We start from the raw sequence: 12,145 nt of genomic DNA on the forward strand, positions 1-12,145 counted from the left end.
AAGCCCATATGTAATAGCTAAAACAATCATAGAATTTTTATCAAACCAAAACCTAAACTTAAGCATCGAAGTCTACCAGAATGGCCATTAGATACGATTAAGGTACAATTTGATATGCACTTCTTTGGAACTAGATGGTCAAATATTTATATCCTTAATAAACTTTCTTTAAATGTCTTGTATATATACTAAAAATAGCATCCGCGAAACCGCCACGCACTCATAATGTTTACACTTAAAGACCCAACCACTTATGGGTCAAGTCAACAACCAAATCTATTGGCCTACAACTACACACATACACCAACCCATAACCTTGCATGGCTAATCATCGATGTCGTAACTCCTTACCATCCACAAACGATAACAACCCTCATGTTCCTGCTCCTATGGCCGGAACCAGCAGAACCAGTTTAGCTGGTTCCGGCTGTCACCCTGTTTACCACGGCATCAGATGCCGATATGGTAAATGGGTGTAAGAAATCCGCGAGCCAAACACATCCACCCGCATTTGGCTCGGCACATTTTTGACACCCGAAATGGCGGCTGCTGTTTACGATGTAGCCGCATTGGCTTTGAAAGGAACGTATGTGGTATAAACTTTCCTGACTCGGTTCTCCATAATACTCTTCCCGGGTGTCCCACCGCTGATGATAGTAGTGCGCAAATTGCGGCCGCAGCACGACATCCAGTGAATGAAATTGGCGGTGGGGGCTTAAGTGCCACTCCGGGAGAGTTTATGGACGATGAAGTGGTATTTGGCATGCCGAATATGTTAACGGACATGGCGGAAGGAATGCTGCTAAGCCCGCCAAGAATGAGCTCTTTTTCGACGGACAAGTACGCCGATAGCTCCAGTGGATGGAATCTTTGGGATTACTGATCAAAGACAAGCTAAAGATTGAAGCTCAAAATAATGTGTGTGCAAAAGTATTATTATTATTGTGGTTGAAAGAACTATATGTTAAGAAGTTGTTTTTACATTGGTGATCATATATAAGTATATAACTCACCATCTATATAAGTTAAATGTATCATCAAAATAAATATACAAATATGCATATCCTAGTTCTTCAAAGTAGTAGATGTTGCATTATATATAAATAAGAAGGCCAGTTGGTTGGTTGGTTGATTGATTGATTGATCATCGATATCGGTTTAATTAATTTTATTTTGTAGCATTTTGCAACAAATTTTTGTTTTTGAGACTTCAAATCTAGATGGGACATACGCATCTTATTAATAATAAAATGACAAAAAAAGAAAAAAAAAAGAGAACATTAAACCTTAATTTATGGTTATAGAATCAAAAGGATTAAATGAAATACTCATAAGATAAAATTACAAAACAGTTCCAATTATTTTAAATGACTACTTCTTTTACATCCCAATTTACCATACCACTAGACCGGCCACCGCAACACTTCATGAGTATAAATGCAAGGTCATCTAAAAAATTGATGACTTTGAAAACAGACGTAACCATGCTTATTCAAATAGGATATGACCGCAACGTACATCGTTTGAAAAAAATTACCGTATGAAATCAACTTTAATAATTTCAAGCTAAATCGAGGGGGGCACATTAAAAATTTGAGCTAAATACTAGCTTTGATGAACTCGTTGGTAATTAGCTAGCTTGAATATTTAATCCCTGCCTTTTTTTTCCTTAATTTTGAACCGGGCTCATCGAGCCATGTTCGAGCTCAAACTTCATATCAATAAAGAACATATATCCAGCCCTAACTTTAAAATTCAAGTCATGCTCGCAAATATAAATTGTTGAGCAAGTATGTCATCAATGAACTTTTTTTATTTAAGAATAAATTTTATTAACTAATTATTTGTTTAACTCTTCTTATCTCATATTAAATCAAGATGAAATTTAAAATTAGAAGTATTGTCGTTATCATTTATAAATAAAATAATATAAGTAAGCTGGCAAACAGAAGAAAATAACATTACTTTCATTTTCATTGAAATCACCAACCTTTTTGTATGTTTAATCTTTCACAAAATTGAATAAAACATGTGAAACTTATGATACAAATGTCCAACTATTTATGAACGAGTGTAAACGGGTGGAGTTAAACTGTAATCGTTTGTGAACAGAACATGTCTTAAGAAAGTTATATTGCATTATAGTCATTAGCTAGTCGCACATATTGCACGCTACCAATAGTCAGTTAGTCACTTTAGGAAATAAATCTTAGACCCCTCATACTTCATAGATAGATCATTACATTGCCCCACAAATATGCCTGAATGTGATTATTCAGATTTTTAAAATTGATTACAATGTGACAATGAGTGCACATGAGCCAAGACTCTATGCTCCTCGAGATCAACTTATTAAAAACTTGGATCAGAGATCAACTTATTAAAAACTTGGATTAAGTTGAGCTATAACGAACTCGACTTGAGCTCCTTAAAATTAGCTTGCTTAATAAGCGAGATTGATCTCTCTTTAGAACGACTATTTTTTTATGTGTTAGGCCATCGCACTCTCAGATTTGGATAGCCTCGTTGCCCCACTCTGGCCATACTATGCTGTCTTAACCTGGCTCATGCTAGCTTCAGAGTTTGGCTTGGGGAATTATACCGCCGGCTGCCACTTGACAGTTGTTGTGCCACCACAAGACCAGAACTCTTTGTGTTATAATTGGTGGGACTAAAGCCTAGGTGGGCTCAAAATTCGAACTGATAACCTCGCAAGGCCTAGCTCAAATCATTTATTGTCAACATCCACACAAAGTGTCACAAGTGGGAGATCGAACTTGGATATTCATTAGAGAACTCAAATCTCCTATCACTAGCCCACAAGTGAGTTTCATTTATCGAGCCTATTTTTATTTAGTTTTATATTAACATATATAGCCACTTTTCCTTCTTTAATATTATTGGCCTTTCAACAAAAAAATGACATATATAGAATATATATATATATATATAGGGTTCGGATCAAAGACAAATAAAATTAAAGTGCTAATTGTGAGAATCAAGTAGAGTAATTATGTAACTAATTATGTAATTACTCCATTTGATTATCACAATTAGCACATTAATTTCATTTGTACGTTAGCTTTCCCATATATATATATATATATAAATTATGTTATATATATTATAGTTCAAATAAAAATAAAAAGTTTCCTATAAATAGTAATAACCAATAGATATTTGACATATGACATGAAAACCTTTGGTGAAAACAATTCTAGAAAACTATGGTGGTTTATACTAGTAAAAGAGCAATTCTTGGAAACTATATCTTTTTTGGTAATTTTAAATCTTAACCATTGATTACCCTGATTTAATAACTATGATTTATTCCTAGTTTTTCTAAAAAACTATTTGTTTTTAAGATAACCCCTTCCAATGTTATATAAAATAAACTAAACTAAAAAATATGTGCTGTATATAAACAATTTAACTGAAAAATAAATAAAAATGAATATATATAAACTAATTAATTAATAAACAATAAACATGTAATTAGAGCTCTATAAAGAAAAAGAAAAGAAAAGAAAAGAAACTTAAAACGAGCTGAGTTCGACTCTACTGGTTTACACCCCTACCTTTTGTTTACCTAAAATTTCATATTCACATAGTAAAGGGGTTTATATGTACCTTTTTAGAAACAGTATGTCTAGTTTCTTCTTCCTAGAAGCTTTGTCTTACTCAAAAAAAAGAAAATAGATCCGCGACATCCCCACGCATAATCATGTTAATTTCCAGTTAAAGACCCACGGCACCCCAACCACTTCTTGGCCACAAATCAAATCTATTGGTCTATAACAACCCACACATGCCTCCAAATCTTGCATGGCAAATCGTAGACGCCGTAACTCCACAAATGATAATACTAATCCTCCTCCTACTCCTACTCCTGCTCTAACTGCCGGAACCAATAGAGGTGGAACTAGTAGAACTTCTGCTGGTTCCTCTACTGGTTCCGGCAGACACCCCATTTTCCACGGCATACGATGCCGAGGTGGAAAATGGGTTTCTGAAATCCGCGAACCAAATAAGTCCACACGTATTTGGCTCGGTACATACCCCACGCCAGAAATGGCGGCCGCAGCTTATGATGTGGCTGCATTGGCTTTGAAAGGATCGTATGCGGTGCTGAACTTTCCTGACTCCGTTCTCCCCATTACTCTCCCACAGTCTCCCACTGCAGATGATATTCGAGCTGCGGCTGCCAGTGCAGCCGCAGCTCGAAATCCAGCTAATGAAATTGGCGGTGGGAGCTCAACTGCGAATGCTGGAGAGTTTATGGACGATGAAGAGGTATTTGGCATGCCGAATATGTTGTCGGACATGGCAGAGGGAATGCTGCTTACCCCGCCGAGGATGAACGCTCCCCCACCGGACGATGGAGATGGTTCCGGTGGAGGTAATCTCTGGGACTACTGAATCAAGCTTAGTATGAATGTATGATCAGCCGGTAAGCATATGATGCATGTGTGTGAAAATGTATAATTATAAGTGTGCTTTAATTTGTCCCAAAATAAATTGTGTGTATTAACTATTAAGATGTTGGATTTCATTGGTGGCATATATTATAAGTCACCAAGTTGTAACAAAGTTTGGAAGTGGCTTTATTTAAAAGTATTGTGTAATAAATATGCATATCCTACTTCTTGGATGTAGTTGATGTGCATTTTGAATAAATAAGAAGGCCGGCTGATCAATGGATATTAATATAAAGTAGTGTTGTGTTGTGTGTATAAATAACTAGTTATTTTGTTTGTGGATGGAATTGAAAATTTAATATTAATTCTTATAGTTATGATTTCAGTTGGTGTATGTGAATTGTGTGACTTGTGTTTTTCACAATAATGTGTTGGAATTAATCTTTAAGTTTGTAATGGTTCAATAAACACTAATTGAGGGTTTTTGTTTGTGTGAAAGAATTCTTACCATGGCTTTGGTGTTGTACTTCGGAACTAATTTGGACACACATTGTTGATTTGAATGGTTGTATTGTAACTCTTTGTAGGAAAGAGTTGAAATGAGAACGAAAAATGGTTTTTCTAGAATATTTTGGATTCTAAGATGGAGCTGATGAGACGGTTTATAAAGGCTTATTGTTGTGAGTGTTTTTATATTGGATATGGATTGGTAGGAACCGAGAGTCATACACTTCTTTTTTTGTCAACCCGGTTAATTTAGACAATTTAATTTTATTATTTTTTTTTGTTTTTAACATATTTTTTTTTGTTTCACACGTTGATCTGCTTTAAACAAATAAAAACCGATATATAAGTAATACGTTAACAATCGTATGACTTGAACTTGCAACGTAATTTTGTTGTATCAATATTATATCATGATTGATCTCCAAACTCGCATAGCAATATGACACATACCAAAAAGATGATCCATTGTTTCAATTTCGGAAACACAAAACGGACACATGATGAAAGTATTATCGAAGCCTTTATTATAAAGGTTAACCCGTGTCAGTAGTCTATCAAGCAAAAGTCTCCAAGTGAATATGTTGATATTTATAGCAATATAGATTTTTTTAACAAAGATTCAGAGACCCCAAATCACTATCAAGCAAAAGTCTCCAAGTGAATATGTTGATATTTATAGCAATATAGATTTTTTTAACAAAGATTCAGAGACCCCAAATCACCCTAACAAATGGATCACTCTTTCACTCGAATAATAGAATGTGGTGACCTGTTCTATCATCCATAAGGAAACCCACAACTGAAAATAAAAACTTTGTTTCAACCCGAAACAAATTTCTCCATCCGATACTTGAATCTGCAACCTTCAAAAAAAAATCATCAAGCTACCGGTGGACCAGCGTGCCTTTAGTCAAATTTGATATAGATGAATGTGGTATTTAGAGTGATTTATTTAGTAGTTTTAATACTTGTTTTATAATCATGATGAAAATATTTAAAATGGTCATACAAACTATTGCAATTAATATTATAGTCAAAGTATGACATCTCATGCATGACTAAGAAACTATTATAGAATTAAATGCCCGGTATTTTTATTCCAACAAAGCCTTTACTCACATGTTTCAGTACCCATTTGTACTTCTTATATATACCCCCCAAAATCATCTTATATAACCAACCAAGAACCAAAATATATGGCAAGGGTTAGGATGAAACTTGCTAGGATTCTTAATGAAAGAATAAGAAGGTCTACCCTCGAGAAAAGAAGATTAGCTTTGATCAAGAGGCTACAATCCCTAAGTGTGTTATGCGAAGTGAAAGCAAGCATGATCGTTTGCGATGGTTTAAACGATCAAGGCACAGACAACGTAATGGTGTGGCCATCTAGGCGAGAGGTTGAAAGAATGATGCCAAGTTTTATGAGTGTGCCCGAACAAACACAAGACAAGAAGATGGTTACTAGTGAAAAGTTTTATGAGTGTGCCCGAACAAACACAAGACAAGTTGCACATGTTAAAGGAAAAGAATGATCAGACGGAGATTGAAGAGATCTTGCACAAACTCCAAATTAGTATATTACTCCTAGCCTCCTACTGCTAATATAGATATCGATGTTCGGTTTATTTGTATATATTTTAGTTTGTTAACTTAGTCGTTTTACTCGTTTAGTTTAGGAACTTTGGTACTTCATACATGTTTATTGTGTTTCAGGTCACAGGTACTTAACGCGATTAATTTGAACCTGTACGAGCATGGAATGAAGACCCGGGATGTCCAGCACGCTTACCAAGACAATTTTATGAATTTGCTGAGTGAAGTGACCCATCGCGTAGCGCGATGGGTGTTGAAGGTGGGGCATCGCGCTACGCGATGCCCTATAAATGATCTGCGTTGACTTTGGTCCATCGCGTAGCGCGATGGACCAGAAGAGGAGACCATCGCGCTATGCGATGATCCCCAAAATCGTGAAAGTTAGGGTTTTGTTTTATAATACATTTTGACGACCCTAGACGGGATTCTTCACATTCCGTCGAGTTTCCAGAGCATTTTTTGAGGAGAATAGCTGTCCACCATCACTCCCATTCATCTCAAGGTCATCTACATGTTCTATAACATCATAACCGAAGACCGACAGATGCCGAGACACGGCTAGACCCTTCGAGTCATACCCGGGATGTATAGTTTGTAATCTGTCAGTTATTTCTCATGTACTAGAACGATTGATTGTAATTATCTTGATGTTAATCTATAAGTATTGATGTCTAGTATTATTGTGCACAATGTCAGTTTAGGTTTATTTCGATCGGAACGATTAGTGTGCCAGTTGCTATGATAATTGCTTATAGGATTGTTTTGACCTGTTAATTGTGAGAAAGCATACGTTTGCCCTTAGTTGAGTCACACTGGGAGGGACCGTTTGATAACCAGTGCCGTGTGTTAGCGAGCGTGGATGCCTAAGGTTTAACCAGTTAGTCAGTCTATAGTTGACACAAGATAGTTTATCTGTTATGTGCATGAGTTTGCTGTTAGTTTGCTTACTTGGATTCTCGGGTGTGATTTGTCTTTGTTTACTTGATTGAATCTTGCTTGCATTACTTGTTTGATATTAAAACCAACTTTTTTGCTAGTGTGATCAGCACTTTGTTAAGATTTTACTTCATAATGTTAGGAATCGGTTTCACTCTACACTGATCACATACTCCTCGTGATTCGACACCCTACTTACCCTAGCTCGCTTAGGTGATTGGGAACACTGATTTAGTTGTTTTTGACTATATAGCGACAGTCTAGCATCAGATATCGAGCCTATGAATGGGAAATTGAGTAAACCACATTTTTATATCGACGCGTTATAAAAAAACATCGACGAAAAGGAAAATGCGCCCCATAATGCAAGAGATGATAATGTCACTTGATATGTATATATTTTTTTGATTATCTTATATTTTTAAATATATGGTTTTAGTTAACTCACAAGAATATTTAAAAAAAAAAGTTGTTTTGGTTCCTTGTGGAGCAAAAACTATAATAAAGATTCATAATTAATCATATAGTTAGTCATTTAGTTTACATTTCAAAAAATATAAATTTATTGAATGGTAACTATCTAGACATTTAATATTGAGATGCATTTAAGGTATAAAATTTATATATTACATTAAAAACAAAAAAGAATAATCTAATATAAGTGTAATGGTATTTATTGTTTTGTTTTTTTTAAAGCAAATGTTACTCCTAATTTATTCCTTTTAACACTTAACAGAGATCATTTAGTTACGTTTTTGTCTAGATTTGAACCTAAGACTTCTTTACTAAGAGACAAGTATCTCTATTAGGCAAGCTACACGATGGCATCTCTTAATTTGCTTTTACCTCCAACTCCTTTCATGAAATTCTTTCTCAATAAAAAGTTTATAAAGCAATTAAATCTCATTATTGATTTTTAAAAATAATTTAAATCATCAGGATGAATATACAATTTGTATGTATTGTTAAAAATAATAATAAACAATCGTCATAACGTCATTTATCAGCTTATAAATAAAATAATTATAAATTTATTTGTAACTACTAAAAGCATATATATGTATAATAAATGCAAAAGATAATGTATATATACATCTTCAACTATTTAATATTTTATTTAAGATATAAATATATTGAAAATTTGTGCCTTTTTATTTAAATAACAACACACTTTTAAAATTTTAACACGCGAAATATCCACAACAAGATTTGAACTCTCACCCCAGAGTTCAAACGGTGACAAAACACAAACTAAAAAATGGTTCATTGAGGTTAAAGATTTTATAAAGTCGGCTGTGTATTGCTAAATCAAATCGAGTCACATTGTATGCCTTAAATTAAAATTATTTTATTGGTCGTCATGTCAACTTGCAAGTTGCTGGAAGAGTCTAGTTACAAAAATCTACCTGGAAATGGACTGGGGACACACTGGTATAAGCACGTGATCCATTTAGATATCGGCACATGATTCACGTGCTTTTCATGCCCCGTCTTGCCTCTTCATCCCCACCCAACAAGTTAGCAACTAACCAAAAGTATACTTTTTATAGTTTTGTTTTGTCTCATTACACCAAAAGTTTTAATAAGATTTTTGCAATAATAATAATAATAATAATAATAATAAATTCAGATTCAAATACAAATACAAATACAAATACAAATACAAATACTTTTTAACATGTCTACAAGATTAACACCACAATTTTATTATTTCACAAGCTTAACAATTACGAGAGAGCATCTTCTGGAATACTTTTAGGTTGAATGTTACTTTTATAGAACTGTAGGTTCAAATACAAATACAAATACAAATATCAGCAAACACTTATAAATTCAAATTCTTGAATGTTTTTACAGAACTTTTACGAAACTGTAGGTTCAAATAAATACTTTTTAGCATGAAAACAGTGAAAAACAATTTGTTATTATTATTATGTTTTTTTTTTATAAATTTGCGTTGTTAATTTATGTTCGTATTTGCTGATTTTCAATTATGACACTTTATAAGTATTTGCATATTTGTATTTTGTTATTATTATTATTAGGTTGTTTCATTACATACTTATTAGGAAAATTAGAAATAAATAATCCCACCTTTTGTGTATTGGCCGATAATAATCTCATATTTAAAAATCACTTGCAATGGTTCCACCTTTTAACTATTTTTGTGTCACTGGTCCTCCGTTAAAAAATACTTAACGTCGTTATGTGTTTTCCCTAGTTTCAAACCAATGTTTTAGGGCTTTTGATCGGAAGAACGATACGAGTCGACCGATGTAAAACTTATCTCGAAATGGTGATCAAAACGACAAAACAATGTTTCAATTCGAGTGCTTGAATTTCCAATTAACAAAAATCAAGCCTTTTGAATCATCGTTTCGAAATAAGTTTTACATCAGTCAGCTCATATCGTTCTTCCGATCAAAAGCCCTAAGACATCGGTTTGAAACTAAGGAAAAAACATAACGACGTTAAGTATTTTTTAACGGAGGACCAGTGAGACAAAAATAGTTAAAATGTGGGATCATTGATAGTGATTTTTAAAGGTGGTATTATTATCGGCCAATACACAAAAGGTGGGATTATAATTTTCCTACTTATTATGATTGCGTCATCAATAATAACATGTATAATTGCTACAAATTACAATTAATATCAATGTCACACATATGATTTTCATCTTTAATATAAATTTATATACGTTAAGTCCCTACACAAAGTGCCATGTCGTTATATTATTGAAGGTTAACCTAGTTGGTTAATATGTGAAGGTCGATCAAAAGGGGTGAATCGTAAAAGATTTAAGAGGTATATTAAATTAATTGATACGTTCATTGATTTAATAGTTTGTGATCAAATGTCGTATTTGTGTTCTTGAGATATGAACATAGTCATAATCCAATTGGTTCACATGTCACTTTATTAGCCACGCCAACTTTTTTTTTTCATACAAAATTTATGGTACAAGCAAGCTAACATCGTCGACAACCTCGATGAACACAAACACACCACATGTGCATTTGCAATCTTCACCACCACCGGAGCATAACTGCTATCACTGGCAATCGTGATGAACCGAAATTTGGGATGGCCCCACAAATAAAACCTCACATCCACGGATCTGTCATCTGTGACTGAAATCAACGACGTTGTCTGTTTGTGATGGAAGAGAGAGGGAAAGAGAGAGATTAACTCAATCAGTGATCCCTTTACTCACTGGTAGGAACGAAGCCATTAATGAGGGATTCATTACGGCTTAAATTTTTTTTAATTTACGACTCCAATGTTAAGATTCGACTAAAAGTATTTGGAGAAAAAAATAATTGAAATGAATTATCAATTATTAGACATATTCGTTAACATAAATAGAGTGACTAGACAAGTCAAACACACACACACATATACCGCTATTCCTCCAATTAAGAACAATGTCCGTAGCAATGAAATTCTCTATAAAAGTACAACAATCTTAAACATCAAAATTCTCAATGGAATTCTCTAATAAGTTATTATTAAAATAATCTTTAAATGAGAAAAAGGGACTATCAACAAATAAAAATCAAAACGTTTATCCAAAATTATCGATTCGTATGAAAAGCCTATCAACATTTTAATAAATACAGGAAAATGTAATGATATGATAAAAAATTAAATCAATACATACTAGTGTGTGTATATATATATATATACACACACTGTATATATATATATATACACACACTAATAAATATAAGTACTGTCATCTTCTTAGCCATTTAACCCATTTTCATAAAATGATATCTCATTCGGTTTAATCCAGTAGAGGTCGAGTTTTTTCATTATTGTTTTTGTTTTCATCAAACCCTAATTATCTCCTGCTCCCATCACCGTATTCTTTGTGTTTAACGTTTACCCTTGATGTCTCAACAGCCACCGCCGTCGCCGCTGCTAATTGCTATTTGCGTTCTTCCTTCTCCGATTACATGTGCTTCTGATTCAGATCGGTTCTTCAATTTCTCTTCTGAACATTTATCTTCCCTGTTCCTTTGCTGCTTATTAGCAGGTAACATTGCAATTCCCTCCTCTATAGTAATTAATTCACTTAGAACAATGTTGTTCAATTAGATGTTAGTCATTTTACAGTTGTATTGTAACTTGATATGTTTTCTATCTACCATGAATTGACTTTTGTAAGCCCTGTGGTGATTGATATGTGTTGTTGGCATTATTATATTTTAGTAGAAACTTTGGCAATTGAATTGATGGTTGAGGATAGAAAATTGCTCTTAGGGGGTGTGGGGCTTCAACGGGGGCGCTAGAGCCCCTCCGCTCGCGCCCACAGGCGCTAACACCACACCACCAGGGCGCTAGCGAAAAACAATGCAGGTGTGAGCCGGTTAGCGGGAGAAGAGAGAGGGCTGCACAACTTTTGATGGTTTTTTGACCGTTGGGAGCCGAACAAACCAAAAAAAAAATTTATTTTTCCTATATAATTATACCCCATTTCACCCATTTTTATACCAAAACTTCAAACCTTCACCCAAAATCAATTCATCTTCTCAACTTTTTAAAAAAAAATGGCTGGAAATTGGTTCCCAAACCTTGATTCAGATTATCTTGACGACGATTTAGTACTTTAATTAGTTGTATTTACGTATATGGTATTGAATTTATTATATTCTCCCGTACGACACAAGCATTGTTCTATAACT

At 34.0% G+C, this 12,145-nt stretch overlaps 2 pseudogenes; both read left to right on the forward strand.

Moving 5' to 3' along the window:
- The first annotated feature begins 320 nt into the window (after window positions 1–320).
- Window positions 321–883, forward strand: LOC143601942 (ethylene-responsive transcription factor ERF025 pseudogene; annotated as a pseudogene).
- A 2,942-nt stretch (window positions 884–3,825) lies between these two features.
- LOC143601947 (ethylene-responsive transcription factor ERF026 pseudogene) lies at window positions 3,826–4,419 on the forward strand (annotated as a pseudogene).
- Window positions 4,420–12,145: the final 7,726 nt, after the last annotated feature.

The sequence above is a fragment of the Bidens hawaiensis genome, unplaced genomic scaffold (genome assembly GCF_021521415.1).
Source record: "Bidens hawaiensis isolate Kalapana, Puna unplaced genomic scaffold, B.hawaiensis_p1.1 tig00057662_1, whole genome shotgun sequence".
NCBI lineage: Eukaryota > Viridiplantae > Streptophyta > Magnoliopsida > Asterales > Asteraceae > Bidens > Bidens hawaiensis.